Source organism: Hippopotamus amphibius, chromosome 7 (genome assembly GCF_030028045.1).
Source record: "Hippopotamus amphibius kiboko isolate mHipAmp2 chromosome 7, mHipAmp2.hap2, whole genome shotgun sequence".
Taxonomy (NCBI): domain Eukaryota; kingdom Metazoa; phylum Chordata; class Mammalia; order Artiodactyla; family Hippopotamidae; genus Hippopotamus; species Hippopotamus amphibius.
The window spans coordinates 14,437,508-14,463,517 of NC_080192.1; the positions used below are offsets into that span (position 1 = coordinate 14,437,508).

At 44.7% G+C, this 26,010-nt stretch overlaps 1 protein-coding gene across 1 annotated transcript in view; it reads left to right on the plus strand.

The window, feature by feature from the left end:
* The window catches only part of SYN3 (synapsin III), a 442,694-nt gene that overhangs the window by 8,997 nt on the left and 407,687 nt on the right, over window positions 1-26,010 (plus strand). The gene's annotated exons all lie outside the window — the stretch shown is intronic.

Here is a 26,010-nt window from a genome sequence, read left to right on the forward strand (position 1 = left end):
AATGAAAATTAAATGAGATAATATATGTGGATACCCCAAGCCCTGTTGCAGAGCAGACTCTGCATACTTTTACTGGAAGGTACACAGCATCTTGCTTTAGCAGACTTGCCAATGCCGGTCTTTGAAAAGTTTTAGTGAAGAACCTGGTCAGCTGTATCCAGGCTGGCCTTTCCTATTTGAGGTTGGCCTGTCTGTTTGGCTCCTCTGGACAGTGCTCACCCTCATGCCTCTGAATATTGCTTCTAAAATTCAAATTGGGAAAAGAATGAGGTTGGACACTACACAGACCTGAGCTCAAAGCACCGGCCATTACCTTAGATATGTGACATTAGGCATGTTACTTAACCTGTGTTTGGGTTTTTTCACTTATGAGAATGGGATCCATAGACCCCACCTTGAAGGGTGGATGGATGGAGGATTAAATGACAATTCTAGAGAGTGCCTGAAACATATAGAGTAGGCGTCCTATAAGTGCTAATTTATTCCTTCTCCTTGGAAGGGTGTTGAGGAGAGGTGGTATATTTTTTCTTTCTTCAATCTCATCTCCAACTTCTTTGCCCACATTAGTAGCATTTCTAGATAGCTTTTTACAAGCCCTTAGGGAACCCCCTGTGGCATTACTCTAAGAATGAATGTGCTTGCAGCTTTGCCCTGTCCTAGCTCATCCTCATGCCAGTTACCTAACCAAGCACCAGAAGGCTGCACTTAGAAGGCAGATGTTAAGCTTAATTCATTTTTAAAGGGTCAGTAGCTGAACTAAATATTCTGGGCTGGGGCTGCTTTACTCAGGGGCCAAGAGGGCAGGTGATTTGAGGAATGCTACAGAGAAGCCTACAGGATGTCTCCAAGTTCAAAGCATTGGGAATTTCATCATTGAATGTTCATCTCTTGGGTTTATTCATTGATCATTTAACAAATATTTATGGAGCTCTTATCTTGTGATAGGCAATGGCTAGATGCTGAGGATGTATCAATAAACTGTATGGACAAGATCCCTACCCTCATGGATCTTATATTCTGGTGGGGAAACAGAAAATAACCATAAAGCACATCTCGTGTGATGTCAGTTAGTGATGAGTGCTGTGAATTAAAATGCAACAGTAAGAAGGCAGGGGAAATGCCATTATGGAAAAAGTCAGTTAAAGAAGGTCTCTCTGGGAAGTTGATATTTGAGCAGAGGCACGAAGGAAGTTTGGAAGTAGGTTTTGGAAATATCTGTGGAAAAGAATTCCAGGCAGATAGTGAGTGAGCCTCGGGGTCACAAGAAGGAGGCACAGGAAGGAAGTTTGAGAAGATGTGACCTGAGAGGTCCCTGAAAGTAGATGTGGTGGGGACTCATGTGCTGTGGAGAGGTTTGGATTCTATTCTAGTTGGAGGTTTTGAACAAGGAGGTTACATGGTTTGACTAATTCTTTCAATTGATTTTATTTTTTAAATTGTCATATGATAAAATTTGCTTTCGTGTACAGTTTTGTGACTTTTGACAGATGTATATATTCATGGAACTAGCAACACCTCAGTGAGGGCACAGACCAGTTCCTTCATCAAAAACCTTCTTCCTGCTATCTTTTTATAACCACAAATACCGCACTTCTAACATTTAGCAACTACAGCTGTACTTTCCATCACTACTGTTTTGTCCTTTTGAGAATGTCATATAAGTGGAATCATACAGTATGTAACCTTCTGAGGCTAGCTTCTTTCCCTCAGCGTAACGTCTTCAAGATTCATTCATGTTGTTGGGTGTATCAAGAGTTTTTCATTCTTATTACTGACTAGTATTCCAGTGAATAAATGTATCGTATTTTTTCTATCCATCCACCCCTTGAAGGACACGGGTTCTTTCCAGCTTTTGGCAATTATGAATAGAGCTGCTATAAACATTTGTGTTCAGGTTCTTGTGTGAACATACATTTTTGCTTCTCTAGGGTAAATAAATACCTAGGAGTTAGATTGCTGGGATGTATGATAAATTTACATTCAATTTTATAAGAAACTGTCAAACTATTTTCCATGTGCTTGTAGCATTTTGCATTCCTTTCAGCAGTGTATAGAAGTTGCAGTTGCTCTGTGTTCTTGTCAGCACTTGGCATTTTCAGTGTTTTTTATTTTAGCCATTCTGATAGTTTAGTGGTATCTCACCATGGTTTTAATTTGCATTTCCCTAATGGCAAATGATGTTGAATATCTTTTCATGTATGTTTTTGCCCTCCTTATATCCTCTTTGGTGAAGTGTCTGTTCAGGTCTATTACCTATTTTTTAAGTTGCTTTTGTGTTTCTTACTCTAGAGTTTTGGGTATTCTTTATATCTTCTGGATACCAGTGCTATCTTGAATATGTGATTGGTAAATGTTTGTTTTTAAGGAATCATTCTGAATACTGTATGGAAAGAAAGTTGTAGGAGGTGGGCCAAAATGGAAGGATCAGTGAGTGGACTATTGCAGTAGTCCATGGGCAGAGATGATGATAGTTTGGACTAAGGTTGTTGGGGTAGAAGAGGTGAAAAAGTGGTCAAAAAAAAAATCTTTCGAAAGTAGAACCATCTGAACTTGGTGATGGATGGAATGTGAGGGAAAAGAGGAGTCAAGGATGGCAATATTGCTGGAGGCGCTGAGAATTTAAATATAATTCAGGCATGTTCTCTGCCCTCAAGTAGCTCACAGTCTGGTGAGGGGAGATGTACTGTAAGCATTTCACCTGGACTGTGACCAGGTGTGCTCTCAGAGGTCATGTGAAAAGTCCTGGGGGAGTGCAGGTGACAGAGAAATTGCTAAGTGTAAGCTGTGCAAGGCCAGTTCTCTGGGCAGCTGCTCTGAACTTCAATGTGTATTAGAGTCAGATGGGGAGGTTGGTAACAATACAGCTGGCTGGGCTCCCACCCCAAAAGTCAGAGGGCTGTGGTCAGTAAGCACCACAAATCATTCTGAGTCAGTGATTGGCCAACCACGCTCTGGGAAACCCTTGGGGGAGCTCGCTGGGGTGACTTCACAGAAGAAGTGATGTTTGAAATGGGGTGTCAGTGTTTAGTAGGAATTTTGACTTGGAGAAGGTTGGGGAACAGGCAGTCAGGGCAGAGGGAAAAAACAAAAGCAGGAGCTTGGAAGTAATAGAGAATGGCTAGAGCTAAGAGGAAGTGTAGGTTGGTGATGATGATTGAGCAAAGAGTACATGTCTGTTTAGTGATGGGTGGAAGTCATGTGACCTCCTGTGCTCAGTGAATCTGAAGTGATTGCAGCAACTCATCTGCTCCCCCTTTACTAACAAGGGGCCCGCCACAGTGAAAGGTACCAAGCAGTCCAAGAGTGGGGTGTGCAGAGGGGCTACTGTGCTTTCAAAGTCTCCTGTGAGGCAGTGCCTTTGAGGAAGGCTATGGCTACAGTGAATGAGCTGGCTGGGGTGGAGTACGCAGAGGTTTGCTGCAGGATGCCCTGTACCCAGTTCTACCCTGGGTCTTCCTCAAAGCTCACAGACCCTGTATCTCCTTCCTGCACATTATCCTGCCTGCTTTCTGGGGATGCCAGAGCCACATCTTCCTGTGGCTTAACTACTAATTACATTGCACACTCGCTATGTGCCAAGCCTTTTTCAAAGCACTTTACATGGATTAACCCATTTCATTCTCATGACAAGCCTATGGATGAGGTAGAATTATTATCCTTGTTTCAGAATGAGCAAAGTGAGACACAGGACGATGAATGGCAGGCCCAAGGTCACAGTGCTGGAAAACAGAAGAGCTGGGATATCAACCCAGGTCATTTTGACTTCAGATCCCATGATTTTAACTATCATGCTGCATAAACCCTCCAGGGCATCTTCCGAGTAGGAGAAGTATTCACTAGTAGTAGCAGCAATAACACACACACAGTAGTTACTGTGTCACCATTGTGTTATTTTTAGGCTTATTCCACGTAGGGACTATTTCAGTGATAAAGTTTCATGTTATAAAAATTTTTACTTTCTGATTTTAGCCTTTGGGTTAAAACTTACTATTTTTATTCTTTTATATCTAGATAATAAAAACCAGTATGGTATTTCTTTTTTTGAGGTTTGAAAGAGCAACGTAAAATGTTATAATACATGGTGACCATAAAAGTTGTTGTGTGTGGGACTGTTCACCCTTATACTAGATGACCCTAGATTATTATGTCTTTAGAGTTTTTTTTTTTTTAATCTTATTTATTGTTTGGCTGAGTTGGGTGGACTTTCTCTAGTTGTGGCGAGCAGGGGCTACACGTCATTGCTGTGCGCAGGCTTCTTATTGTGGTGGCTTCTCCTGTTTGCAGAGCATGGGCTCTAGGCACACAAGCTTCAGTATTGTGGCACACGGGCTCAGTAGTTGTGGCTTGCAGGGTCTAGAGCACAGGCTGAGGAGTCACGGCACACGGACTTAGTTGCCCCATGGTATGTGGGATCTTCCCAGACCAGAGCTCGAAACCGTGTCCCCTGCATTAGCAGGTGGATTCTTAACCACTGCACCACCAGGGAGGTCCCTTTAGAGTTCTTCTAAATCTGTCTTTCTACTTCAAGTAGCCAGTGTACTTTCCTCCAGAAAAATTCTGATTAACCATGTATTTGACTGAAGTCAGGGAAGGCAGATGACCCAATATACATGCATTGTGTCCTAAGGAAGAATCAGTGGAATCTGACTTGTATAGAAAAGGGTGCTGTAAACTGGTGGGTCTAGGGCCTTTTCTCCCCTTATTTCAAGGTTCTCAGCTGTGTTGTTGTCTTAGTAAGTTCTGGCTGCTCTAACAAATTACCATAAACTGAATGCTTAAACAACAGACATTATTCCTTGCAGTTCTGGAACCTGGCAAGTCCGCCGCCAGTGTGGTTGGGTTCCGTGAGAGTCTGCTTCCTGCTTTGCAGATGGCCATGTCCTTGCTGTGTCCTCACTGGGTGGAAAGCAGGGAGAGGGGATGCAAGCTCTCTCTTGCATCTCTTCTGATAAGGGCACAGTCCCTTCCTGAGGGCTCCATCCTCATGACCTAATCCAGGGGTCCCCAACCCCCCAGAGCATGGACTGGTACCGGTCCACGGCCTGCTAGGAACCAGGCCGCACAGCAGGAAGTGAGCGGCAGATGAATGAGTGAAACTTTATCACCCGCTCCCCACTGCTAGCATTACCACCTAAGCTACCCCCCCTCCCTGGCCCGGTCCGTGGAAAAATTGTCTTCCACGAAACTGGGCCCTGGTGCCAAAAAGGTTGGGGACCACTGACCTAATCACCTCCCAAAGACCTCATCTCCTAATACCATCACACTGGGGATTAGGGCTTTAATATGTGAATTTTGGGGGGACACAAACTTTCAGTCCTTAGCAGTTGGGTGGTTGAATTTGCTGCCTAACCAACCCCAGGCAGGAGTCATCCCATTTTACAGAATAGTCAAGTTAGGAATCTCAACTAGGAGTCAGGCTAGACCTCCAGACAATGCAGAAGGAGGACTACATCATCTGGGAGAGTTTTGAAGTTTCCTTTGGCAGAGGGAGAGAGGGAGTTCTGGGGAGGCTTCCTGAGTAAGGAACATCTGTGTTGAATTTTAAAAGATGAATAGAGTTTACTAACCCATTGGGGTTGGGGTGGTGGGGAGCTTAGAAGAGAATAAAAGAGGATGGCATTCCAAGAAGTGAAAACAGCATAAGCCGAGGCATAAGACTATGTGGGACGAAAGCAGATAGGAGTTAGTGGAGTTAATGTGAAAGAGCACCGTGGTGGGAGAGGAAGCTGGAGCTTCAGCTGGCCAGCCAGGAAAGGTCTCAGAGCTGCATGGAAGAACTTGTATATACATCAGTGAGCAACTGCGGTGTTTAAGCAGAGCAGTGACATGGTCAGATTTCTGTTTAAAAAAGTCTCTGACACTGTATGCTATAGAAATGGATTTGGAGGAGACCTAATTGAATATAGGGAGACTGGGAAGGAGGGTTTTGCAGTGGTCCATGAAGGAGATTGTGCACGTCTGAGCTAGAAGTTGAGGGAGATGGAGAGGGTAGCAAAGCATCCCTTTCATTCATTTCCACACCCAGAATAAACCCCTTTGCTCTGTTATGGGACTGTATGGAGGTGAGTCTGATACAATCCCTGTCCTCAAAAAGTTTATAATATAGAGACATCGAACAAACCATTGACAATATGAGAGATGGATTCAGTTTCTTCACCTCACAAATATCTTTTGAATGTCTACCATGTGCCAACCCTTTCTGGTTGGTGCTGGAGATGTAACAGTGAAAAAAAAAACAAAACAAAATCTCTGACCTCATGGGGACCACATTCAAGTTGGGGGAAAGAATACACTACAAAAGTAAGATATGTAATATGTTGGATGGTGATAGATGATTGCAGAGAAAACTAAAGCAGGGAAGGGGAAAAGGAGTGTTGGGAACAAATTTTTAAAAGGACATTTGAATAAAGAGCTAAAGGAGGCAAGGGAACATTGTCATTAATATATATAGAGAGAGGCTGAAACACTTCTCTGGAGGCATTGTGGTTATAGCAGCGTTGAGCATGGGCCTTGGGGCCAGGAAGACCTAAATTTGAATCCTGGCTCCATCCCATACTGGCCAGGTGACTTTAGACATGTCACCTCACCTCCTTGAACATGGATTTCTTTAACCATATAATGGGGTTGGTGACGCCCATCTCCCAGGACTGCCATGAGGCTGGACAGAGACCCTCAGTGCTCAGCGTTGAGCCTGGTGCCCTGAAAATGCTCATTACATGGTTTATATTCATGATGGCAGGGAAGATTCTGGTGGGGCATCACCAAGGTTTTATGGGAAGGGGGCCCTGGGAGGAGAACCAGGGAGTCTTGGAGCAGGATTTCCTGACCAGGGCTTTCTGCTCTGCTGCTGCAGGCTCTGCAGAACTGAGTCCTGGGGCTCTGGGGCTGAGAGGCAGGAGAAGTCCTAGAACAGCCCCAGGCTTCCTCCAGTAGCTCAGGGGTCCTTTACCATCTCAGCTATTCACAGTACGATCCAGGGAGGGGAGAAAGGCTGAGTTCTAGCCTGACTCCTAGTTGAGCTTTCTAACTTGACTCTTCTATAAAATGGGGTGACTCCTGCCTGGGGTCGGGTCTCGGGAGCTATGGAATCACACCTTTCCTCCCTCCACCCTCAATCTCCCTTCTCCAATAAAGAAGATGCTGTAGAACTGGGGGCAGGGAAACTGTGGGGCTGATGTCGTGCCACGTTCTGAGTCCCTTGAAGGTCTTCTCCTTTCCTGAGACGGATTCTGTCCCCGGGCAGGTCCAGCCCGCCTGGGTAAGGATATGAGAAAACCTTTGTGTGATTTAAAAAAGCAAGTGGAGGTGAAAGAGAGCATTGGCATGAAGGCGAGTCTGGCTTTTGTTCAGCCATTTGACCAGAGAGCGCAGTATCAATTGCTGTTTTCTGCAGGGGCTGGAGGCCACTGCCATCTCCAACCCAACTGTGCAAAAACCTCCCCTTGACTGCAAGTGACAGCTGGAGAGGGCCAGAGGGCCACACTCTGAAAGGAGCAGACAGCGGCTGCTTGGGGATGTTTTGGTGGAAATGTGATGCCAGGATAGGAAAGGTCTGCTTCCCGTGGGCACTTACCTCTGCCTGTCACATGTCATCAACCGTAAGGTATCATAGCGCCTGGCCTGAGGAGGCATTACTGCTGCTTGGCTCAAGTCAGCCACTTGCCCAGCTTAGTTGATCCTGAAGAGGGAGGAGGGAGGAGGAGATACAAAGAGACAAAACTTGTGGTTAAACGCCTGGACTCTAGGGTCAGACCAACCTGGTTAGAGTTCCGCAGCTTCCCTGCTGTGTGACCTTGGGCAAGTTACTGAACCTTTCTGAGCCTCGGGTGCTTCAGCTGTAAAATAAGGATACTAGAACCTTCCTTACAGGATTATTAGGAGTATAGGAGACAGTGAAGTTGCAGGTAAAGTGCTTAGTTGAGTGTCTGACATGTAGCAGGAATTCTGTCCATGTTGTTATTATCAATATAGGCTAACAAGTATTATTAGAAATCAGGATAAAGGAAGGTAGAGAAAGAAACCACTTTTCTGTGTCTGGTTCTTTCTTTTGAAAGTGAGAATCAACAATATGCATCTGAGTTCTTCAGATCTGAGCTCCTCCTCTTACAAATGGAGAAGCCCCTGGGTGGAGGGGGTGACAGAATGACTTGCTTAAGGGGATGCTGATAGTGTAGGATGAGGAGCCAGATCAATCAGGGTTAATCCTGACTCTGCACTGAATCACAGTGACAATGGGGCAAGTTACTCTACCTTTCTGGTCCTCAGTTTCCTCTGCATGGAAAGTAGATAGTAACGAAGGATTCCTATTAGGACTAATTGATTTAATATATAAACAGAGCTTAAAACAGTACCCGGCACATAGGAAGCACTGTATAAATATTATGTATTGATAATATTGTTGCTATTATAGTGTCACTGTTACTGTTATGCTGCTATTATTGCTATTAAATGCTATTATTACCGTCATCACTGTCGTCATTACTGTTAGGGTCACACAGGGAGCCAGTGGCCGTACCTCCAGCTCTTTTAGTGAAAATCTGCATGTTAGTCTTGCCCACACCTGCTCCTTTACGTGAGCAAGAGGTGCCAGCTTCTCTAGCCTGCAAGAGGGAACTGTGTCCCCAAAACTGCAGCTGAGCCCACTGTTCCTAGAACTCTCTGAGCCAGTGCCCAGCCTCAGGCTCCCCAAGGTGAAGGTCACTGCAGCGTCTGCCTCAGAGTGCTGCCTAGTAGGTGCCAGGCTATCTAGGAGCACCGCACTGATATTGGTGCCTGGGTTGTTGGGAGGAGGGGGGCCAGCAAACCAGGGTATCACAGTGGTCGAAGGGCTGCATCTGGAGATAGACTAGACTGATCTAGAGGCAAGATTTAATTTTGCCCCTTGCCTGGTACATGATGTCTGGCCAGTTGCTGAAGTCCCTGAGCCTCAGTTTCCTCATCTGTAAAATGGGGCTAATATTTGTATTTGCTTCGCAGGGTTATGTGAGGATTAATGAAATGATGCTCATAATTAAATTAGCTCAGTACTTGATCAAGTAGTCAGCCACGTAGTGCTTATAGCATTTTTTCTATTTAGGAGAAAAGTGCTCCCCAGAGAGGGTGAAGTGAGTAGCCAGCAAGTAGGCACTGATATCCTGAGACTCTTGTATTTTAATTGTGATAATTGTGTAATCAGGAAAAAACACTGGCCAAAGACTTGGGTGACCTGTGTTCTGGGCTTGGCTAGGCTTCTACTTTGCTAAGTGACCGTAGACAAGTCACTTCCTTGTCTGTACCTAGTCTCAGGCAACAGTCATGGGAGCAGGGATACCACGGTGCGTGGTTCTGTGTGATTTCATAGGCACTCCCCCCACCTCCCCGGATCCAGCCGCTCTAGGTAGCTGTGTTTCTGCCAAGGTATAGCCCACACCCCCCTAGGGTCCTGGAGTTCTTCAGCAGATGACTGCTGAGTGCCCAGGGTTCAATCCTGCATGCATTCTGTGTGAGGTGCTGGGAAAAGAGGACTGAGGGGGTTAGGTCCAACAGGAAATGAAACCATTACCACTGTAAAGAAAATGCCACAGGAGGATGGAAGAAGATACAGCTGGTAGGGGTGGGAGTCTAGGGTGAACATTAAATGGAGTAGTCAGAGAAGAGCTCTGGGGAAGTGGCATTGGACTTGAGACCTGGACAACAAGGAGGCGGCGAGGGGGTGAGCCAGGGAAGAACATTCTGGGCAGAGGGAACAGTGTGTGCAAACGCCTGAGGGCAGGGGCGGTGCTGGGGAAGGAGGCTGGCTTGTTCCGAGACAGAAAAGAGGCCAGTTTAGCTGTAGACAGTGAGTCAGTGGGAGGGGGCCCAGACAGTATCGGCTTGCAGGCTCTGAAAGAAGTTTGAATGCCATGCACATTGGAGGAGGGGAGTCAGAGCAGGGGAGCAGGTGGGGTGGCAGGAAGGCCAGGCGAGAGCTTCCGGTTTGGTCCAGATAAGGGATGGTGGTGGCTGGGACGCTAGTGGTGACCGTGAAGCTGAAAGAAGTAGGTGGATTCAGAGGCTGTGTTAGAGATAAGAGCTGGTGATGGCCTGGGTGTGGGAGGCTCCAGAGGGAGGAATCCTGGCATCTCCCCACATTTCTCGCTTAAAGCACTGGATGGGGTATCTGCTGAGATGGGGAGGATGGAAAAGGGGCAGTTTGGGTGGGGGAGGTGGCAGGAAATCAGGAGTTCTGTTTTGGACCTCATAAATTTAAGATGCCTAATAGCACGCCTTTGTCTTTGCTCTCCAGAGTGAACTTGCTAAATTCCTCATTAGGGCAGCACCTGGCTGCCAGAAGCACCGCCAGGCTGGCCATCTGCCCTGTGGAAGCTGAGGCAGAGGCTGTAGGAACTGAAGATGATGAGATTTAGTGCTGCGATGCTTACAGCCTGTGTCCTCTCTGTTTCCCTGTCTCTCTGTATCTGTGTGTCTCTGTCTCTCTATTTCTTTGTGTGTATGTGTGTGTGTGTGTCTTTCCATCTCTATTTCTCCTCACCTGTGAGTACCTTCATTCAGGTGTTCCAAGTGACTGGTGTTTCATTTCACCCCTCCCTTTGCATCCTCAGGTGTGTTGCAGAACTGAGCAAGCCTCCCAAGGGCCTCTTTGTCTCTAAGGGAAGGTTACTTACTTGGCTCCATGCGTTTTCTGACTCAGCAGACAGGAACGCCACGACTGGCTCCCAGGCCTTGACAGTGCTGGCATCTCTCCTTGACTCTGAGTGCCGGGGTCTGCCTGCCACCACCTCCAACTTAGTGAGTCTGCAGCCACACTCGGTCCCTCCTCCAAACCCACAGTGATGGGCACGTGCAGGCCTCCGCGGGGACACAGAGCCGCTCTCTTCGTCCTCACTGGTTGCTGAGAATAGTCAGTGAAGCCTCCCCAGAGTAGAAGGGGATAAGCTGAGTCAGAAGTACCCAGCTGAAGAATGTGGGAAAGGAAAGGAAGGTCGTGCCAGGCAGAGGGAGTGGAGACGTGAAGCTGTGATGTGGGGGGCAGGCCATAGGGGATGGGGAACTCTAAGCAGATCTGTGCAATTGAGCTAAGTTTAAGGCACCCAAGAAGACAGATTCCAGGCTCACAGAGGCCTGAAACACCATGATGGGATGGAAAATCGATACGCCCCAGACAGACCTGGGTTTGCATCCTGATACCATGGAGGGGCAGTGCGGTCTAGTGCTTACCACCATACCCACCAGAACCAGGTTGCCTGGGTTTGAAGCACAGCTCTGCCCCTTTGTCAGCAGTGTAACTCTGGGCCTCAGTGTCCACATCTGTAGAGTATAGGTAAGAACAGCACACCTACCTCATAAGGCTGGAGGAAGGATGTCTTGAGTTAATAGGGTCAAGCGCTTAGAACAGTACCGACAGAACTGTAATGATTCCTTACAGGTTGAGTAACGTACTTATCATCTCTGGACCTCAGTTTCTTTTTCTGTAAAATGTGGGTGATTGCACTTCCTGGGCAGGGTTGTTGTGAGGCTTGGGGACCACTTGCGGGCTATCCGTGTGCAGTCCCTGGGTCCCCACAGAGGCTCAGTAAATGGTAGGCACCACCAGCACCGGCACCACCAGCACTACCGTTATCATGGTTGTTATTATACTTCCATGTTGGCTGGTCTGGCACCGAGTCCCTGCTCACTTCCTCCCTCTGCCCAGCAAGCATCATGGATCACCCAGCCTAGAGACTGGAAATTAAATGCTATAAATCTGGGCCACAGTTGTCCTGGAAAACTATCTGCCTTTTGCTGGGCAGCAGTGATTCGGATGCTCTTCTGGTCATGCTGGCAGCTGTGTTGTCAGCTTTCCCCCAAGTCATGCGAAAGGCCAGCAGCAGGGCCCTCCCTGAAGCTCATGCAAATTAGCATTGCACACGTGATTTCTGGGCCCAGCACTGATGAGGATGGAGCTGTGATCAGCATGAAGAAATCCTGAAGCCATTCCACTCTCTGTTCCCTCCACTCACAGGGAATTTGTTTTCCACCGACAGTCCCTGTTCACGATGAAACTGGAGAGGACAGGGCAGACTCCTGGGTGTCACAATGTGTTTCCCTATGTGCTCTGTCCCTGTCTGTTTCTGGTCCAGTCCTTGTCTTAGGAAGGCAGCATAGGGTAGTTAAAACTGAACCCAGGAGGACTCAGACTGCCTGGGTTTGAACCCAGCTCCATCATTTAACCAGACGTAAGACCTTGGGCAAGTCACTTCATCTCCCTGTGCCTCAGTTACTACATCTTTAAAACAGAGATGATGTTAATACTGGTTTATATCTCATAAGATTATTATGATGACTTAATGAATCAAAATTAAATGAAACTTACTTTTCTTTGCTAGGCTTTTGTCTCTTTATTCATAAAATGAGGTAGTTGAACTGGAGCCTCTTAAGATTCCACTTCAGAATTTCAGGCACTGAAGTATGTGAAAATGAATTCTTCTTCTGCTACTGACCTGCTGTTTGGTCTTAGAAAAGTAACCTAAACTCCTGAAGTTTCCATTCTGTTTTTTTAAAGGAAATGAAAATACCTACATAGTGGATTTTGATTAGTATCTGAATTAGAATATAGATACATAAATATATGTACGAGATAGCAATTCATTTTACTTTGGAAACGCTATAGAAGGAAGTTCTGTATTGAATAAGAAATAGTATCAACTCCCAAGTCTTTTTCAAATTCCAGATTAGTTCCTGAAAAAGTGGAGGGATGGAAGATAAAGAGTCAGGAAGGAGGAAAAGAAGGAAGGGGAGGAAGAAGTAATGGAGGGAAGAGGGAAGGAAAGAAACACAGAAGTAAATGGGATAAAAACAAAAAGATGGAGTTGATACTGCCCCCTTTGCATTTTCTGAGCAGCCCCTACATGCAGGATGAAGCACTGGGAGCTCTGCTGGGGGAAGGTTCCAGATCCTTGTTGCCTACCATCAAGGAACCTGCACTGCATTGCTACTCCCAGCCACACTCTGCACCCCAGTGGCATACCCAACCTCAAAACGTCCTGACTTCATTTAGAGAGAATCCAAATGTTCTGTTTTCTGGCCCGTTGCTGCAGGATGAAATATGGGCAAGAGGACCTTCAGGCAGATCCTTCTCTAGGGACTTGGGCACTGGGGAAGCTGGTGCAGACTGGCATTGCACAGCTGATGTCTGGGCCCAGCACTGATATGGAAAGAGCTGTGAGCAGCACAAGGAAATCCAGAAGCCATTCTGCGGACAGACTCACAATAATATGTCCAGAGACTCAGATGTTTCCTTGGATACTAATTATTCCCAGTGTATACAATAGCCAGGTTTTCTCAACAAAACCAGGGCACAGAGTTCTTCTGAGTTTTCTTTGGCAGGGATGGAGGGAGAGCATTCTCAGTCCTGATTCTGGAAGTGGCTAGGGCTTAGGTTTCCAACCAAGTAGAAGGCCTGGTAGCCGTAGTTCTAGGAGTCTCAGACGCTCTCCTAGGAGTTGGGAAGTTGATCTTCCCACAGGCAACAGGCAGTCATGGATTCAAGGCAGAGATTAGATACTTGGATCTTGTTGGATTAGTGGGGGCTAGTGAAATGGAGAGCCCAACTGGTTAAAGAATAGAACCTAGGCCAAGGTCAGCCCTTGGACCACTCAGAGGTTTAATTTTGTGGTTAATAGGAGCAGCATTTTGATCCCAGAATTATACAAGAGCCCGGGGTATCCTTGGACACCAAGCTCTGGGTCTGACTGGCAGAAAAGGTGCCCTGGGGAGCCCTAAGAACCCCTGTAGTTGGTTTTGGAAAAGTGAGTTTATCATAAATCTTTTCAGACGGGGCCACAGAGAGTATTGATGAGGATGTTTTCGGGAAATAGAGAGTGTCCATTCATTCATTCATTCTGTTATTTACTGACTGCCTACAAGTTGCTGTGGATGTAGAGCTGAAATACAGACCCTATCCTCAGTGAGCCTAGAATCTAAACCAGTTATCCCTCTATCAGGAGCCCCTACTATAACACACAACCGCAGCCTCCAGATAGACAGATAAGCATTGCCTTGCTCACACGTCTTCAGGTTGACTGGGAGTTGACTAATGTTAGCCAGGCTCGTCTGGGTGGCTCTGGGATGTGGCTTGAGTCCAGGTCCTCTCCACGTGTCTCTCCTCCTCCTTGGATCCGTGGGCCAGCGCACAGAACATTTTCTCATGGCAACAGCAGAGAGGCAAGAGGACAAGTAGAGACATATCGTGATGCCTGCTAGGTCAGGCTCAGAACTGCTGCACTGTCAGCTGTGCCCTCATCCCATCAGCCATAACTAGTTTGACACCTGGGCCCAACGTCATGGGCAGGGGAGTCACTCGGCTGCTAGTGGAAGGAACGGCAGTCACTTGGCAGCCTGTGTCGATCCGAGGAGGGGTGAAGAATTGTGGCTGAGCATTGAAACTCCAAAATTTGCCCACCCCAACATAGGCATTTTTAAAAATAAATCATGACTATTTTTGCTAATAACTGTGTTCATAAAAAGTACACACACAAAAAGAAATTTAGGGATGAGACTGAAAATTTTGAAAGAAAATTTCAATTTTTTTCCCCTGCACTCCAGTGTATGATCTTGGAAATCCCCAGCAGATGCACTTCTCATCTTGGAAACCCTGGTCTAGAGAAGTGTTTCCCAAAATACGGTAGACCAACTGCAGCAAATCATTTGGATCCTTTGGAGAGCTTGTGAAATGCAGATTCTGGGCCACTTTTCCAGAGCCCCTGAGGGTGAAGCCTGGGAATGTCTATTGTTAGAAAGTGTCCCAGGTGATCTGGGTACATAATTAGAGTTTGAGACTTTAAATCAACAGAGCCATCACTCTGTGATGGGGAGAAACCCAAGAGTGGATTCTCAGAACACTGGAAAACCCCCTTACCTGGCCGGCAGCATGCTGGGGTGGTCAGGAAGGTTAGCCTGAGTGAGTGATACAGGTGATGAGCTCTGAAGGAGGGGGTGACAAATTAACTGTGCAATGAAGGAGAACAAGGCTGGGTCAAGCAGAGGTTGCTGCATGTGTGAGAGCTGCTCTTGAGAGCAGACCCACAGGTTCAGGGAACCTTATGCTGGGCATAAGTAGAGCGGAAGCTCAGGGAAGGCGTCCTGAAGACTGAGTCAACAGATGAGTGAGCTTTAGCGGGGTGGGGGCAGGAGTGGTCTGTTCCAAGCTGGAGGTAAGAGGACCTGAATGTGAAGGACCTTATGTTGTAGGCCATGGGCAAGTGCAGGAAAGTTTGCTGCAGGAAGTGATGTGATCATGTCCAGGTGACGTGCCCGAGAGGTCAGTTGGCTGCAGTGTGGGGAAGGGGCTGGAGGGGGAGGCAGGCCTGCAGGGTACAGCACTTGACCTGTGAGAACTGAGGGTGGTCTGGCAGTGAGGGGAAGAGGGAGATGGGGTTGGATTCCTGCAGTTAAGAGACAGAACCCATGGAGCAGTGGAGAAGCAGCAGAAGAGGAAGATGACTTAAGGAGGCCTGTGAGTGAAAGGGTATCTTTGGGCTTGAGTCTGATGGCTGGAATACAAAGGGGGGAAGGGGGCAGAGCTGTCCACCCTCAGGACAGGATCGTGCCCAGAGGGGCCAGTGTTCCAGATTATCACCAAAGTGGGCACCTCTCCAGCTCCAGTTTAGAATGAAAAAGCCTGGAAATAATATTGTGAAATATATCCCCCAAACCACATGTGGTTTTTATTTTATTTTCCAGAAAGTTAATGTCACTCGAAATCGCTTTAATTTATTTTGAGGGGCACATCATGGGCAGCAATGAGAGGGGCCCAAGATGGCCATTTAGCTCCAGACTTCAGGTTATCAAGAGCTTTGGTTTAGATTTTTGACAATGACCTTCAGAGGACAGTCTTGATAAATCAGAGACAAGCCAGCGTGATTGTCAGATAATGCCAAGCTTCTGTCCCAATCCCACCTGGGGCTGGCCGGAGAGTTCTATAAATTCTGTTTGTAAATAAATATTCTGTGATTATTTTGTGGGTAACACGGTTATAGTTGCTTTATAATTTTAGGTTAAAAGTTTTAATTTGCTAAATGTAAATATTCATGTGCGTGAACATCTTTTGTGACCCTCTTTTGACATTTCTCTATTTGGATATATGTCCATTTGGGGAGGGCGGCTTCTAATAAATGGAAAAAAATCTCACCTCTCTTGACCTCGAGGAAACCCTCTCCCATGAAATTTCCTGACACCCTGGTGTTCTCCAGCAAGGGGAGGGAGTTGTTGGTGCAAAAGCTCGCTCACCTACAAATCTTATCTCCGAAGCTGGGGACCCACTGTGTCCCACCTGTGGGAACCAGAGTGCTGGCACTCACAGGAGATCAAGGCCTGTACGAGTGGATTTGAACTCATCAAAGGCGGCACATACTTTCTTATAGCCATGGCTGGAACAGAGCTTGGAGGATGAAAGGCCCGGCAGATCCGTTATGTGGAAATGGAGCTGCTTCCTCAGCAGATGCGTGTTTGACCTTTTTTCAGGAAGTTAAGCAGCTCTTAGCTCTGCAGCTTGAGTGGGTTCGAAGGCTCACCCACACTGCCTGTGCTCATCAATATATGGATGAAGCTCAGCCCATGTTGTCTCCATGAATTTTTAAACTTTTTGCTCAAGCAGAAAGGGTTTTAGCAGTTGTTAATTGCCCAAACGCTGGTTCCTAGTGGGGGAGGAAAAAGAAAATCTTTCAGCACTCATTGTGCCAAAGATGGAGAGAGAATTTGTGAGTCTTGGTGTTTTTCAGGGGAAAGGAGTTCACTAAAAAATGATATCAGATATGCCCTCCCATTATTCCAACTGTGGTCCAACTTAGGCGTATATGCATCCACTGGGGTGGATGCTTTCTCTTATATGATTACACATTTAGTCTTCGCAAACAAAAGGTAAGGATGGTTTAATTTTATTTCTGTTATTTTAAGCAGGTTCACTGAACAAATATGTATTGAGCCCCTATTATGTGCCAGGCACTTTTCTAAGTGCTCGGGATACATCAGTGAACAAATCAGACAAGGGTCTCTGTTCTTGGGGGCCTTACATTCTATCAAAGGGAGCAGAGAACCAACAATAAGAAAAACAAGTAAATTATATAGTTTATAGAAGGTGATGCATGCAGGGGGAAAAAAAGAACACATGGAGTAAAGTAAGAGAGAGCCAAAGTAACAGATGGTTTAACGTTAGGTGGTTGGGGGAGGCCTCACTGAGAAGGTGACATTTGACCAAAGATCTGAAGGAGATGAGGGGTGAGCCATGCAGGTATCTGTAGAAGGAGTGTTGCAGGTGAAGGAACAGCCACTTCAAAGGCAACTGATGATCAGGAAGTTCAATCGTTAGAATCTGTCTTCTCCCTTAATGTTCTAAGAAGTGTGCCAGGCCTTAAATATTCCTTATCTGATGTCCCATTGTAGGAGAGTCAGGTGTTAGCCTGTGAAACACCAGGCCATCAACATTTGCAGAGCACTTTAAAGATTAAAAAAGAATTTCCCATGGAGTGATGAAACTCTTTCCACCCTGGTTGTGGTGGTGGTTCCATGAATGTGTTAAAATTCATAGAACTATACACCAACAGAAGTCAATTTTACCCTACATTAACTTAAAAAAATAAACATTTTGAAGGAAGCAGTTTAGTGCATTTTATTTTGGTCTGCTCAATGACCTGTGGATTAGGGAGGGCAGAGATTAGCATCCCTGGTTTGCAGATCAAGAACCTGTGGCCAAGACATTACTCAGCAGCAAGAGGCAGACTGGGTCTCAAAGTCAGATCCACCCAAAGCCTGTTCTTATATGAATACTGCAGCCCCTGCCACACTGCATCCCAAACTAAAGCTGACCACACTGCCAGACCTCCGGCAGTGGGAAACACACAGTCTCAAAAGCAGTGAGTGTGATAACAACAGCTAAGGCAGACCTCATCCTGTGCCGGCGCTGTTCTAGATACTTTACATATGTTAGGTCAATTCTCACAAGAATCCTATGACATAGGTACTATCCCCATATTATGGAGGAGGAAACTGAGGCACAGGGAAGTTAGGAAACTTACCAGAGGCTGTGTAGGTAGCAAAGCTGGGATTAGACACAGGCAGTCGGGTTCCGGAGTACAAGAGCTTAAGCTTCAGGCTTACTCCCTCTGTCCAGCAGTGTCCAGTACCCGAGTGCTAAGGCCATGGTCATCCTTAGCCTGGGTTCGGTAGGGGCATTGTTTTTTGAGTGTAAGGTTCACAGCAACTTGAGGGGAGGTACAGAGATTTCCCATATACTCCCTGCCCCAATGCTTGCATAGCTTCCCCCATTAGCAACATCCCCACCAGAGTGGTACACTTGTTATAATTGATTAATCTAAATTGACACGTCATAGTCACCCAAGGTCCATACTTTACATGAGTTGACTCTTGTGTTGTACACTCTGTGGGCTTGGTCAAGTGCCTAAGGACATGTATCCATCATTATGGTATCATACAGAATATTTTCACTGCTCTGAGGATCCTCTGTGCTCTGCCTCTGCATCCTCCCCCCAGTGTCAAACCCCCACCCCCACCACAATCCCCAGCAGCCACTGACCATTGTGCTGTCTCCACGGAGACATCTGCCTTTTCTAGAACACACACAGTAATACCATAAGCTTTGCAGACTGGCTTCTGTCACTTAGTCACATGCATTTAAGGTCCCTCCATGTCTTTTCATGGCTTCGATAGCTCATTTGTTACTGACTCTCCCAAGCTGGTCCCCAACAAGGGTCCTTATGCTCAGTGTTGTTTAAGGAAACATAACGAGACCAAGTTTGGTTTAGAAGCAAAGGAAAGCTTTATCCTTTGATCAAATGATGGAAAGGTGCGAGCTCGCTCTCTAGAATTCTTGCCTCTCAGGGAATTCCCTGGCAGTCCAGTGGTTAGGACTCTGCGCTTTCACTGCGGAGGGCCTGGGTTCAGTCCCTGGTTGGGGAACTAAGATTCTGCAAGCCGTGCAGGGGGCCAAAAAAAAAAAACAAAACACCACACTTTACAGTGTTCTTGTTAGCAGGGAGGGCAGCAGAGTTCTTGCCGGTCAGACGCAGCTGTGCTGCTCCCTGCGCTCCAGATCAGTGTGTGGGGTGTGGCGCTCCTGCTCTGGCCACCGCCGCCATGTTGAAGTGAGGTGCCGTGTGTAGACACGACCCGCTGCCGCCATGTTGAAGTGAGGTGCCGTGCACAGCGCTTCTGCACACGGCCCACTGCCGCCATCCTGAAGTGAGGTGCCGGGCAGAGCGCTTCTGCACACGGCCCCACCAAGCTAACCTGTCAGGCGCAGCCATTCTGCCGTGGGAACTCTGGTGTGAAGTGCCAAGTACAAGGCTTTTGTAGCCGGTTTCCTGTGGGCAAGTGAAACTAGACTAAACACAAAGGAGAAAAAAAGGTCAGACTTTATTTTATTACCCAGATTCTATTTTCACTTCCCAGGAATTGTTAATGGGCTTTGCCAGTGACGCAGTTTCTTTTTTAGTGCTAAGTAATATTCAGTTGCCTGGATGTACCACAGTTTATCCATTCACTTCTGAAGGACATCCTCATTTCTTCTAACTTTTGGCAATTCTGAATAAACTTCCTTCTGTAGATATTCTTGTGCAGGTTTCTTATGGGGATGTAAGTTTTCAGCTCCTTCAGGTAAATACCAGGGAGCACAGTTGCTGGATAGTATGTAAGAGTATGTTAAGTGTATGAGACGTCACCAAGCTTTCTTCCAAAATGGGGGTATCATGCCGTCTCACCAGCAGTGAACAAGACTTCCCCTTGCTCCACATCCTCACCAGCCTTTGGTGTTGCCAGTGTTCCAGATTTGGGCCATTCTGATAGGTGCATAGTGGTCTCTCGTCGGTGTTTTAACTTGCATTTCCCCACTGACAGATGATAGGGAGCATCTTTTCGTGTGCTTACTTGCCATCTGTGTATCTTTGGTGAGGTCTCTGTTAAGGTCTTTGGTCCATTTTTAAATTTAGCAGCCTGTGAACCAAGACTATAATAGGAATGATGGAGGGGAGAGGATGATATTAAAGGTGTTTCTGGAGACAGAATTGACACGGCCTGGTACCTGAGTGGCTGAAACTGCTGAGGGTTAAGGAGGAGCAAAGTATGAGACTTGGGTTTTTGGCCAAAGTTGGCGGACGGATAGTGGCACTTCCGGGAGGAAGAGGGGTTCCCAGGTACAAAAGTTCACCTGAGGATGAGCAAGGAAATGAGCCTGGGTGTCTGTGAGACCCCTGAGCAGAGACGTCCACTCTCCTGTCCAGTTCACGATCAGGTGCTCGTCTTTTCCCAGAGTAGCTGCTGCCACTGTGGGGCGGCTTGCACTCACTCTATGGAGTCGTTTATGCTTTGATGCAAAACCTGCATCCCTTACAGGGATTTACACCTTACTTCTTTCGTGTGGCTCCATTAACAAGTGAGAAGTCTCCAACCTTTATTTAATTCTTGACAGTAAAGTCTTCCTTCCTGCCACAGCATCCAAGAAATAAGTGTGGCAAGTTGCTCTATGAACTGTTTGTTTTATTTTTTCTGTCTGGTGCGGTCACTCCTGCCCTCTAGTGGCCATTGGTGGGGCAGCATGGGGCTGAGCCCTCAGCTGGCCTGCGGGATTCTATTCCAGAAGGGTTCTATTCCCAGGTCTTCCTGCCCTCTGTTCCCATTGCCTTCCTTCCAGAATCCCCCTCATCCTCCTCTTTGTCCCACCATCAAATTAAGACATATCCAGTGTCTAGTGGCACAGGAAGTCAGTGGCTCATAGAACAGTAAGACACCCTGCAAATCACATAATCCAACTCTGTTCTTTTATACCTAAGGACCCAAGTGATTGTAACAGCCTCCTAACTTGTCTGGTTGCTTCCATACACTTGCTGTATAGTCTGTTTTCTATACAGTGACCAGGTAGACTAGATTATGTCTCTTTCTTGCTTATAACCATCCAATGGCTTACTTTTCTCACTTCGAATTATTTTCAGAATCAGAATTATTTTCAGGATGGCCCTTCATGATCTGGCCTCTCTCTACTCTCTTGTTTTCTGATTGAGCTGGACTTCCTTCTGTTCATCAAATGTGCCTAGTTCTTTCCTACCTCAGGGCCTTTGCATACCTACTTCCCTTTCCCCTCGTCCTTACGTCTCAGCTTAAAGGTCACCTCCTCAGAGAGGCCTTCTCTGATCCAACCCCATGTTAATCTCTATGACAGTGCTCTGTGTATTGCCCCAGTCCATGAATATCTGTCCATTATCTGCCTCCCTTTGTCAGACTGTAAGCTCCCCTGGGGCCTGCAGTGGGAGAAATTACAGGAGGAGCCTTTGACGAACATTGGAGTTAGCCAAAAGATAATGAAGTGATTCTTCTGAAGGTGGGGAGTTCCTACCAGTGTAAGATCGACCAGAGTTCCTAAAGAAGGGATTGTTAAATAATCTCTAAGGTCCCTTTAACTCTAATAGTTTGTTAACTTTACTATCTAGTATTTACAAATGGAAGAGGTTCAGATCCAGTAATAACTCAGTAGCTTGTGTTGGGGTAACCCTCTCATAGATGATAATTATAAACTTCGTATAAAGTATTTAAAAGAATCTGTTTGAGGTTCCTGGAGAGAAACAAAAAGTAGGTAGAATCTGGAGGAGACTTAACCCTTAAACGAGGGGAACTGCCCCACCAAATGAGATTCACATTGATGTGGCTCTTGCCTTGAAAGCACTTCTGAGTCCACAGGGTGTGGAGCAGCTAGAACCAAAGCAGTTTGATCTGACAAGTAGCAGACAGATAACAGGTGAGCAGAGTGATTGCAAAATGAGGAAATCTAAAGAGATGCCTCAAATCCATGCTCCCAAATGATCAACTGAGGCCTCTGTGAAAACTGTATTCCAGTTCAACCCCTCCCCATTTATGCTTTTCATTCTTGCACGCAGTTGTTAATCATGGAGACACTCTCCAATAAACTTTCTGCTTCCAAATCATCCCAGCAGAGTCAGCTTCCTGGGGAACTTGACTTAACAATCTGATTGATGTTTATAGAACAGTGTACCCAGTAACTGCAAAATACATATTCTTTTCAAGTGCAAATAAAACATTCATCATGATAGACCATATTGAGCCATAAAATTAGTCTCAACGAATGTCAAAGATGTCAAAGGATTAAAACCTTATAGACTCTGTTCATTAATCACAAATGAATCATATTAAAAGCAATAACAATAAAATATCTGAAAGAGCAGTGGAGTTTGAAAATTAAACATATGTTTAAATAACATGTAGGTCAAAAAGAATAAGAAATAAGAATAATTTGAAAGATAATGTAAATACAACCCAATTTCTGGGTTCAGCTAAAGTAGTGCATAGAGGGAAATGCATTGCTTTAAATGTTTATATTAGAAAAGAAGAAAGGTTTAAAATTAATCATCTACATTTCCATTTTAGGAATCTAGAAAAAATAAGAACAAATTAAAACCTTAAACCCAAAGTAAGAAGAGAGGAAGTAATAAAAAGCAGATACAGGTGAAATAGAAAACAAATAATAGGGAAAATAGAAAAAGCTGCAAGTTCTTTCTTTAAAAGATTAATAAAATTTATAACTTCCTAACAACACAGATTAATCAAATAGAGAGAAAAAGCAAATTACCAGCATCAGGAATATCAGGGGAAATTATTACAGATCTTGCAGAAAATGAAAGGTTAATAAAGAAACATTATGGACAACTTTATGCCAATAAATTTCACAACTAAGATGAAATGGACAAACTGCTTAAAATCACATATTGCCAATATTGAAATAACAGAAATGGAGAATATGAAGAGGTTTATAAAAGAGATTGAATTAATTATTAAAAAACTTTCCAACAAAGGAAAAAATCAGCCCCAGATGGCTTCACTGTTGAATTCTGCCAATAGTTAAAGGAAAAAAATGCCAATATTTACACAAACTCTTTCAGAAGATAGAAAAAATGGGAACACTTCTCAACATATTTTGTAAGGTCAACATTATCCTGATACCAAAACCTGACAAAGCCATTGACAGAAAGGAAAATTACCAATATTTCTTGTGAATGTGAACATAAAAATTCCTGAATAATATATTCTCAGATTGAATCCAGCATTATATAAAAAGGGTAATTCACTATGACCAAGTGGAATTTATCCTAGGAATGCAAGTTTGGTTTATCATTTCAAAATCAATCAATGTAATTCACCACATTAAGCAAATAAATGATTTTTTAAAACATAATCCTCTCAATTGATTTAGAAAATAACTTGGCAAATTCAACATCCATTTATGATAAAAACTCTTAGCCAGCTAAGGCTACAAGGGAACTGTCCCAATCTGATAAAGTGCATATACAAAAATCTGCAGCTAACTTTGTGCTAAAGTGAGATGTTGAACATTTTCCCCCTAAATTTGGGAACAAGGTAAGGTGTCTGCTTTCATTATTTCTATTCAGTAGTGGAGGGACTAGCACTGTAATAAGAGAAGTAAAAGATTGGAAAGGGAAGAGTAAACATGTCTCTGTAGATGGCATAATTGTTTAAACAGAAATCTTAAGAAATTTATAAACAATCATGAGAAGCAATAATTGAATTTATCAGATCAATGTATTGACAACAGTTGGTAAGTATATGATGTTGGCAGCAAACAAGTGGAAAATAAAACTTAGAAAACAGTATATTTTAAACTACCATCCAAAAAAGCCCCAAAGAAATTGTTAGGAATAAATTTAACAAAATGGGTGCAATACCTCTAGATCGAAAATCAGAAAGCATTTCTGAGAGAAACTAAAGAAAATTTAATAAGTAGAGCACTCCACATTGTTCATGAGGTGGAAAATTCAATATCATTGAGATGTCAATTCTGCCCAAACTGAGCTAGATTCTATGTAATCCCAAACATATCTCAACAGACTTTTTCATAGAACTTGACTTTAAAATGAATGTAAAAAGCAGAACGTGGAATACCCAAAGCAATCTTGTGAAAGCAAATCTAGGTTGGAGGACTCACTTCTAAGACTTTCTATAAAGCCACAGTAATCACGACAACGTAAGGATAACAGATCAATGGAGCGTAATAAAAAGTCCAGAAGTAGATAATATGCAGACCATTGGTGCCAACAAAGCCACCAAAGTAATTCACTGGGGACAAATAATTTCTTAAATGGTGCTGGAAAACTGGATAGATGAAACACCTCACACTACTCAAAAATCAAGTTTTGATGAACTGTGGACCTATTTTACACCCACTAAAATGGCTAAGATTAAAAAGATGGACAATGCCAAAGGTTGGTAAGGATGTGCAGCACTAGAACTCTCTGAAAGGTGCAAAATAGCACAACCACTGTGGGAAGCTTTTGGACAGTTTCTTGAAAAGTTAAACATATGCCTAACCTATGACCTAACAAATTGACTTCTAGGTGTTTTCCCAAAGAAAAAGTCACTCTCTCTCTCCCACTGTCCCTCTCTCTCCCTCCCTCCCTCCCCTCCCCCTTCCCTCTCCTTCTCCCCCTCTCTCTCTTTCTTCCTCTGTCCACGAAATTACTTACATGAAAAATCCTTAGAGCAATTCTGTTCAGAATATCTGCCCCCGCCCCCGGCAAACTGGAAACATTTCAGACATCCATCAGTAGGAGAATGTAGTAACAACTTGGGGTTTATTCATACAGTAGAATGTTAACCAGTGATAAAAAAAAAGAATAATTCTTGATACATCTGACATAGCTAAGTCTTGAAACCATTATGTTGAGGGAAGGAAGCCATTCATAGAAGAATAATACACAATCGCCTTTATATGAAGTTCAGGAATAGGTATTAAAATCAATATACGATGACAGACATCAGTAGAGCGTGTCCCCATGAGGATGTCTGGATTGACCAGAAAGGGACACAGGAGAACTTCCTGAAATGATTAGAGTACAATAAATCTTCTGCCAGTATATACATTTATCAAAACTCTAAGAATTGTACACTTATGGACTGTGCATCTCACTCAGTAAATTTTACCTCAGCAAAAATATAAAATAATCTTAACAAGAAATGTAGGTGGGGTCAAATTGCATGATTTAAACAATCATTTTTCTCAGTGAGATATTTTTATCTCAAATGAACAATTTGGTTTTTTACAACTTCTATTCAGAAAAGGAATGCGTTTGCTTATTAATCTGCTGGGTTGCCATAACAAAACACCACAGACTGGCTTAAATGACAGAAATTTGTTTTCTCACAGTTCTGAAGGCTGGAAGTCTGAGAGCAGGGTGCCGGCATGGTTGGTGGCTGGTGAGAACTCTCTTGCTGGCTTGCAGATGGCTGCCTTCCCCTTGTATCCCCACATGGCCGAGGGAGAGCAAACTCTGGTGTCTCTTTTTATGAGGACGTTAATGCCATCATGAGAGCACCGCCCTCATGGCCTCATCTAACCCTATTACCTCCCAAAGGCCCCATCTCAAAATACCAGCACATTGCTGGTGAGGGCTTCAACACATGAATTTGAAGGACACTATTCAGTCTGCAGCTATATACTAGAAAATCTGGAAAATATAGGTAAGTGGAAAGAAAAAGAAGAAAAAAAAAAGCCGTGTAGTCACATTACCCAAATATAGTCACTATGAACATTCTGATGTCTTTTTCTTTCCAGAGTTTTGTTATTTCATGTGGTTGTAGCCATTCTGTACCTATAATCTTGTATCATGATCTTTTAAATTACATGAACTTTTTTCTATGTTACTAAAATCCCTTTTTAACTACCTCTTTTTAATAGCTACAAAGGTTCTGCTGAATGACTGTGCTGTAGTTTACATATTCGTTATCCTGTGGTCAAACGTTGAGATACTTTCCAGTATTTTTCTGTGTAAATAATGCTGTGATAAATATATTTGTACAAGAGGCCTTTTCTGTAACTCGGATTTCTTTCCTGGGATAGAATTCTAGAAAATGGAGATTTTAGGTTGAAAGGGTATGCTCTAATTAGATGTTGCCAGATTTCTTGCCAAAAAGATGTCCTGCTTTGCACTGTCCCCAGCTGCAGGGCAGGAAGGGGCATTA